Raw genomic sequence first — 7,903 nt, forward strand, 5'->3', positions numbered from 1 at the left:
TAGTGAATTCAGGCTTCAGGCTGCTCCTCCTACTCAGAGAATATAACATTTTATTCAGTCATATGTTAATCTGATCATGTACTTGCGGTATTAGAAATAAACCTAAAAGTATTTGTCAATGGCAGAAACAAATGCAATTTGCCAATAAATGAATATTGCATGAACAAGTGTTAGGTAAAGCTTAATTCAAGATTTTATCGTACATAACAACACTCTGGAGACATTAAAAGCCTCTTATGGAACTCCTCAATTGCAATAACAAGAGGGTATCCCTTTATGAAGGAATGGAAGTTGGCTCAGTTGTAAGAGCTTCAGAGCAAAATTGGCTGCTGGGGAAAAGCACATAAGAGAGCTGGCAGCCTGAAATATGTGAAAAAGCTCAGGGCTCTCGGAGGAGTAGTGCAGACCACTGAAGTGGAACAGGCTGAACAGTATCTAAAATTGAACAGGTGCCTTTCTATGAAAAAAACAACAAAGCGGACAACTGTTTGGCATGACAATTCAGAGGAAAAAAATTTCCACCGAGAGGCATCAAATTAGAGGATAGGTCTCTGGCTGAGGACAAAATTGCTTAAAGAGCTACAAGTAGTCGGACCTTTCTGTGCGTAACTTCAGAGAAAGCTCATTCAGAGTCTCTCTGGATATAAGTGGCCAAAGAGAACTATAGGAATGAACTTTTATGCAACTGCCCCCCCAGTCCCTTTCTTTTCTTGGGTTCAGTTGAATGTTGGAATTAGTAGATGTAGCTACAAAGTTGCTTTGGCTGCCTTTCTGAACTGAACTCCTAGCATTTGGTTATGCAAACATGGCCTTATTAGAAAAGCTTGCTACATAGTCCAGAAAGCCGTAAGAAAAATAGTAATATTTCAGAGTATAAAATAATCGTGGAAAACTTTATCCCTGTGGGATGTGTAACACTGGCAAAATTCTAGGCAGTCCTGCTTGCTTCCTGGGGGATATTGATACAACTTTGCCTCCCTGCAGCCAAACTCATGGCACTAACGGGCAAATCAGACTGACCCAGAAGATCAAAACTCAACACCAAGGTTCATAATTTCTGGATACAGCTCTTAATTTAACATACTTATTTGGAATTAGATTATGAAAAGGTATATAATTTCTCTCCGACAGCTGTCATTTAACTGTTTTCTATTTTTCTGTCTACAATGGAAATATTTGTCATTTTGCATTGTGCTGGGCAATGGAGAAACTCACAGCAGTGTGAGTGGAGCATGGCATCCAGAGCTTGACCAGCGTTTTGATAGAAGGTGGAACTGGGAATGCTGGCCCTCAAGTCTACTTTTCCTGTAGTCATTATTCATGTGTAAAAATCCCTCAATTGCAGTAGCTCCAGTGAAAAGTTGTCAGATTTTTCATGGTGGTCCACTCCTGTTGTTATGATTGAATCGACTGCTGCTTGTTATTGCCTTATGTTCCCACGCATAAATCACTAGGTTTATTCCAAGACTTTTTTTTCTGTCTCTCTCTGAGTTTGCATAAGATTGAATTTGGCATTGATTCAAATCAAATAATTCAAATGTCATTTTTGCCTGGTATTTAAATGAAGGCTGGGTGTGGGCTCAGGATTGAAATAAAGTGTCTTACCTAGCAACTTCAGTCATTTAGTCTATTTGTCACAGCAGATTACAGAAAGTGTGGTATGCACAGAATTATGCATGCACTTTTCAGCCATCTAAAATAGACGATAAATTGAACATGTCATGGTTCTAGGGCAGTAATTTATATTGAGTACAAGCTGGGAAGGGACCGAAGCCAAAACCTCAGATCTAAATTACCTTGAATTCCAGGGAAATTTTAATCCAAATAAAAACTTCACAGCTGCTCATTATATAATTAAGTGAACCAACAAGAGACCATGTCTCGGTACTCCCAAACTAAAGAATTTACACCAAAATTGAAAGTTCTGGCTTAGTCCACAGCTGCCCTGTACTGACCCTAACCACCGAAGTTCTGTGTGCAGTTATTGCCTCTTGAATTCTGCTGTCTGTCGTAACCACTCTGAATGTCTGTGTTGGCTTTTATATATTCCCATTCTCTGTAAGTGAACATTTTGTGCCCAATATTTCCTTACTGAGAGTGTGTTATGAGGATTCACAAAGTCAAGATTTTTCATATATGAACTATTGAAGTGGATCTCATGGCTTCCTTTTCATTACAGGTGCTTATTCAAGGTTTGATTTGCAAGAGTGCCTCTTGCCTTTGGCAACCCTGGGAATTGCCTGCCTTTCAAATTTCTATGAACCAGTAGATACCACCAGTAATGTCCAAGTCTGGGAGGAAAAAGGAAAACATTGTCCTTTCTTGCTTCTTCTGCAAGGTCTTCCCTATAGTCTGTCTTAGCTTCTTTGCTTCTAGTAAAAACCCATCCACCTTTTTATGTCAGTAGACAGCGCACATAGATGTACAGTGAAATTCCCTCTTTAGGTAAAATAGTTCTTACTTTTCTATTCAGAATCAGTCCTAATCCAACCTTCTTTTCCCAAGTACAACCAATTTCCCCATAATCAAAGATAATCTACCTTTCTCTCACAATAAAATGTAGCTGTCATAGCCCGCCCCAAGATTAATCTCTCCCTCCCCACTATTTCATAAACACACCTCTTTGACCCGGCTCAACACAAATCAAAATGAATTTCTTTCTCATAGTCCAAAACAACTTCTTCTCTCCAAAATAAGCTCTTCTCCTGACATTAAATTCTAATGACACTTGCAAATTCAGGTAGTCATGGTCCAGCAGAATGATAGTAGTCCTAGAGGCACTTTAACCTTTTCATTTAGTGCGAGCATCATCCCTCTGCCTTTCATCAACCCATAATGTAAAAGGCGAGGTCTGGTCTATGAGGGGATGGAGCAGGAAATGTCAGCAGGCCGGAGATTGCTACCTTCTGGTCCAGCACGGGCACCCAGGCTCCAGCTGGGGCTGCAGACTTCAGAGCTGTTCAAGGCAGGGAGCAACTGGGGAAAAGGATATTGGGGGTTATTCCTACCACTGATACATTCCCCACGTAAACACTGATTGTCATAATGAAAGTAAGAGGCAATATATTTAAAATCGGCAAAAATACACCTGGCAAAAGGTATCATTGAGGCCAAGTGCTTAGCAGGATTCAGTAAAAGGTTATACATACATGTTCATACATTTATGTGGGGAATTAGATTGGACCTGATAAAAATTCATAATGGATATAAATGTTCACAGTTCAGGGCATAAATCAGCCACCAGCCTGAGGTTAGAAAATAACTTCCCCTATAGTCAGGTTGTTATACAATTATCCATTATACTTGTGGAGGGGGGAAAGGAGGTTGAAGAATAGGGCAATTTCCTCAGAGACATCTGGGAATTACTATTGGCAGACAACTAATTTAGATTTGATCTGGTATGGGAGTTCTTATTACATCAAATAATGTAATTTAGAATTAAAGCATATGATTTATTTTGTATTTTCTTACTCTTTATATAATCAAGTTCATGCCTGAGGGTAACTGCAAGCCTTTCCCTTTTAAGCCAGCCAAAGTTAGTGAAATTCACTGGGCTGCATTTTCTCACAGAACCTCCTTAAAAACGGCTTCAAATTTTCCAAGGAAGTCAGGCACAGTCCCAGGAATTCAGTTTGTTGGAAAGCTAGCCAACTAGTATAGCCAACAACTGTCTGTATTAGCAGAGAAAAAAGTGCGTGCATGAACTGCAGTAAAAATCTCATATTCTGATAAGTTCTCATTCTTGTTAAGTTTGCATAATAACCTAAAAAGACATGCAGAGCTCCTGAACGTCACAAATTAGAGCACGTGGACTACTCCAGGCCTACTTTTTCTGCTTGGTATTGTCAGCTCATCTAAGCAAAACATACGTGTTCCGCGGACTTGTTTTCATCAAGCAACATACCTCCATCTCTCCTGTTGTACTTGCAAACAGTCTGCAAGCTAAGGTAACACACCCAGCACACTAATAAAAACAGCCTTTGTGACCTTGAAAACAGATAGCATGATTGAAAATCAAATTCTTAATCAATTGATGAAGAAACTGGAAGTGAATACAGGAAATCATTTACATTCACTGCAGGCATCAAGGGATTCTAGCTGCATTCTGCCATAGTTTCTGGAATGCATGTGGTATACTTATTGTAACAACATAAGTTATCATCACAATAGATGTGGAAAACTGAGGAACATTTATTAACCAAACACCTCACGAATTTTCACAAGAAAAGAGTTGTACTTGACATCAGTTTCTCTTAAGCATAATTTCTGTTCCTAGTGAGCAATACTAGAAACGTTGCACAGCGGTCGCTCAACATCTGGAAGGTTCTAGGGCTATAATCAACAAACGCTGTGGTCTCATTAAAAAAATCTTGATGTGCGAACTTGAGTGATCTGCTTGGACAGATATATAAAAGGAAAGGCTGAGAAGAAGGCAGCAGATGTAACGTAGTAGATTTTTTTAAAGGTTTCAAATAATATTCCATAAAAATTTTACTTGAAAAATTAATTCAAGCTGGCTTGGCTAGGAAAGCTGTGAGTTTGTTCTGGAGTGCCTGACCTGTCCCCTGATGCCACCTCCCAGCCCAGCTCAGTGGCCAGTGCTGTAGGTGTTGGAGGCAGGAGGCTTTGCAGGCTCTACTTACCAGGCTGTCCTCATTTAACACGCAAGGTCTGCAGAAGTAACGCGGCTGCTTTATGACTTTCTCGGAACAAATAGGGCAACTCCCTTAAGCACAATTAACTCTTAACAGTGGCAATGTTATCAGCCCTGCAGCTGAATCTCAAATGAGGGTTATGATGGTATGGGGTGGGCCTTGTTGGGACCATTTGACACCAGTTTTCTGCCAGTCACATATGCAGTTTTGTTGTGTCTCCTGCCTCCTTATGTCCTCCTGCTGCTACTAATGACACCCTGCCAGCAGCAAGCGATTTCCCTGGGAAGCTCCCAGACTGCTTACAGCCCAGCTGCCTCCTTCTGCCAGCTACCCAACTGCTGCTCTGGCTCCTACGTAGGCTTCTCCCCCTCAAACATGGCTCACGTATGCTAGAAACCCCAGTACATACTGGGAATCTCAATACAGTGTTGCAAAGACATATGATATGTTGAACTGTGGGGAGATGTTTGGGGTATGATATATATGGGTGCGAGGGCTGATTTTTTTTTTTTTAATATTTTCATCAGGAAAATAAAGTAAACTTTAACATGCTGCTGACATTTACAATTGCACATCGCAAAAAGCTGCAAATACCAATGAAGAGAGAATTATAGATGGGGTGTAAAGAAATGGTGCACTCCAAAGGTAATTGTTTGGATCTAGAATAAGGCAAATTGATAAATAGTGTACAAATAATCCAAATAATTTTTCAGTGGGAGAAATAGCCTGAAAAGCATGAATTGGAAAACTCAATTGGGAAACTCTCCTTCTTCTCCCCTGGCAACCAGATGTGAGTTTTGCTCAGGATATGGCAAGGCAAAAGAGCAATGTCATTTTGGACTCCCCATGAAAAGCTGTAACAGCATCAGGTTAAGTCATTTTCTTTATGATTTTGGCTTAAAATATTCAGTTCCGTCCACAGCACTATCAAAAAGACAAAAGATAAATGAGAAAGAGTTCTGGAAAAAGCCAGAATAGCAATCAACGGCTGGAGGCCAGATTTATTTGGAAATTCGTGTACATGTTTAACTTTCCAAACCTTTAAGGGTCATTAAGGGGAATCCATAATGGACGATGACTTCTGGAACAGAGTACTTAGGAATAGAAAGTAGAAAAAAAGGGGTCAGCAGGTCATGGGCTGCCAGAGATCCCAACACTGCTTTGTTAGCTCCTGCTGCTGCACAGCCACCAAACTACTCTACTAGCAGATCCCAAAAGAGTGCATAAAAATAAGGGTTGCATTTGTATTCTGAGAATCAAGCTTAGATTTTGTTTCCTCAGAAACTCATTTCCAGAGACAAACTCCCTGTTTCTACCAGGTATTTAAATAAAAAGTAGGCACACAGTCCAGCAGAGTGCTGAGGATCACACTAATTGCTTGATACTGCTTCCTATTCAAATACAGTCTTTGTTCATCCCTAGGCCAATGTGTTACCTCTCCCTATAGCACTCTAACGGAGATGAGATTAGGAGTGAGGCTAATGGGTGGCAACGCCATGTACATGATGACATATTTAGGAGAGGAGAAAGAAATGCAAGTTAAGCTAGAAAGAAAAAAAAGAACTAGGCAAAATACCAGTAGAAACATTGTGACTCCGGGGTTTCTGCATTTCTCACTGTTGCCTTCCTACTGAGGCATAGAGGACACGTCAACACTGGAAGCCAGTCTGTGCAGTTTGGTCAAGGTATTACCTCTGCTGACGAGCGAGCAGGGAGACTGCATGAGCATTCCTATGGAGCACCAGCGTCCGCCCTCCTGCCTATGCCCGTCTTCACAACCCTAAGCACATTTGGAAGTTAGCACCCCACCAGGTACATCAGGACAGGCTCAGCACTGACGGCTGCTGATAGGTAACAGGCTGCCTGCGTAACAGCCCTGTGGACAAGAAGCAGAGCATCCCGTGCATGCAGCTGCTCCACGAGCAGCTCTTGCAGAACTGCGTGAATAGAGTCAGCAGGTTGCTTATGTTTGAAACACAGTAAGTAAGGACTGCTTGCTGGGTTAGCAGAATATATGGGGCATGACAAGAGGCTGAAGGAGTCAACAACACATTATATTCCCATGTCATGTGACTATCAGGAGGAAAATCTCAAAAAAATAGAAGAGACAAGGAAAAAAAGTGGTAATAAAACAGCCGGCTTCTCCCTTTCTCTTTGAAAATCAGAACAGGAAATAACTTGGGGTTTCCCCTATTTAGCAAATGCTTTTGATATAGCAGAGGACATACAGAATGAGTTAGAGGATAAGGAAGGTCTTTCCTAGAAAATATTAAGAATGTATTATACATTAAACACAATTTGAGTTATTAATTCTATTCATATGGATACTGCTAGTGTACTGGAATACTTTGATAGGACAGATATTCTACCCAATGTTTGTGTTATCTCTTGCATCAGAAAATGAAAGTCAAAGAGACCTCAGTATTATTCTTGCGTTCACACTTTATGGGATTTTGGGGGGTGGAAGGGGCAACAAAAAATCCATGAGCAATTATAGTATGTGTTTGAGAAATGTTTAGGCTCTCTGAGCTCCTGGGAAGACTTGACAATTTAAAGGGAGAGATAGGCAGGCAGGAGCTGGGTCAGCTCACCTATGGCATAAATGTATTCCAACACTTAGAGGATGGTGGGGAGTTCAACAGCATATCAGACATGGGGTTCTGATTCCAAAGCACGTGATACACTTCAGGCTCTTTGTAATATGTTTATTTATAGTTAGTCTGGCTTCAGCAGTTGCAGTCACAAAACTAAGTCTTTTAAAACTATTCCTAGTATATTCAGTGCAAGGCAGTTTGCAAATGTTTCTATACGCGGAATTTTAACTTGGATTTTAAATTGCTATATGTATGGGGGTCATTAATTCTGGAATAAGCTTGTCTATTTTAGCTTATTTCAGAATTTAATTCTAGAACGGTGATTCTATTGTAAAATTATGCTAGAATTGTCTTGTTTCCAGAAGGTCATAGAAGTATCTTGCATCAGACATACCAATATTGTATGCCCTGGGTAAAACAAGAATTAGGATTCTAGTTGGGTTAGGAGCACAGATCACATCATTTATTATCTGCAGATGCCAGGACATTAAAACTTTCAATTGTTTTCCCACCAAACTGAATGAGGCAGTTCGTTAATACAATTACCTCTGTATAATTGGAAACTAAATCAATGATGACTGCGTGATTTGAATATTACTTTAAATAATTTCATTTTTATGATGCTATTTTGTTGTACATGGTATCACCAAATAG

Source organism: Charadrius vociferus, unplaced genomic scaffold (genome assembly GCF_000708025.1).
Source record: "Charadrius vociferus isolate BGI_N301 unplaced genomic scaffold, ASM70802v2 scaffold161, whole genome shotgun sequence".
Taxonomy (NCBI): domain Eukaryota; kingdom Metazoa; phylum Chordata; class Aves; order Charadriiformes; family Charadriidae; genus Charadrius; species Charadrius vociferus.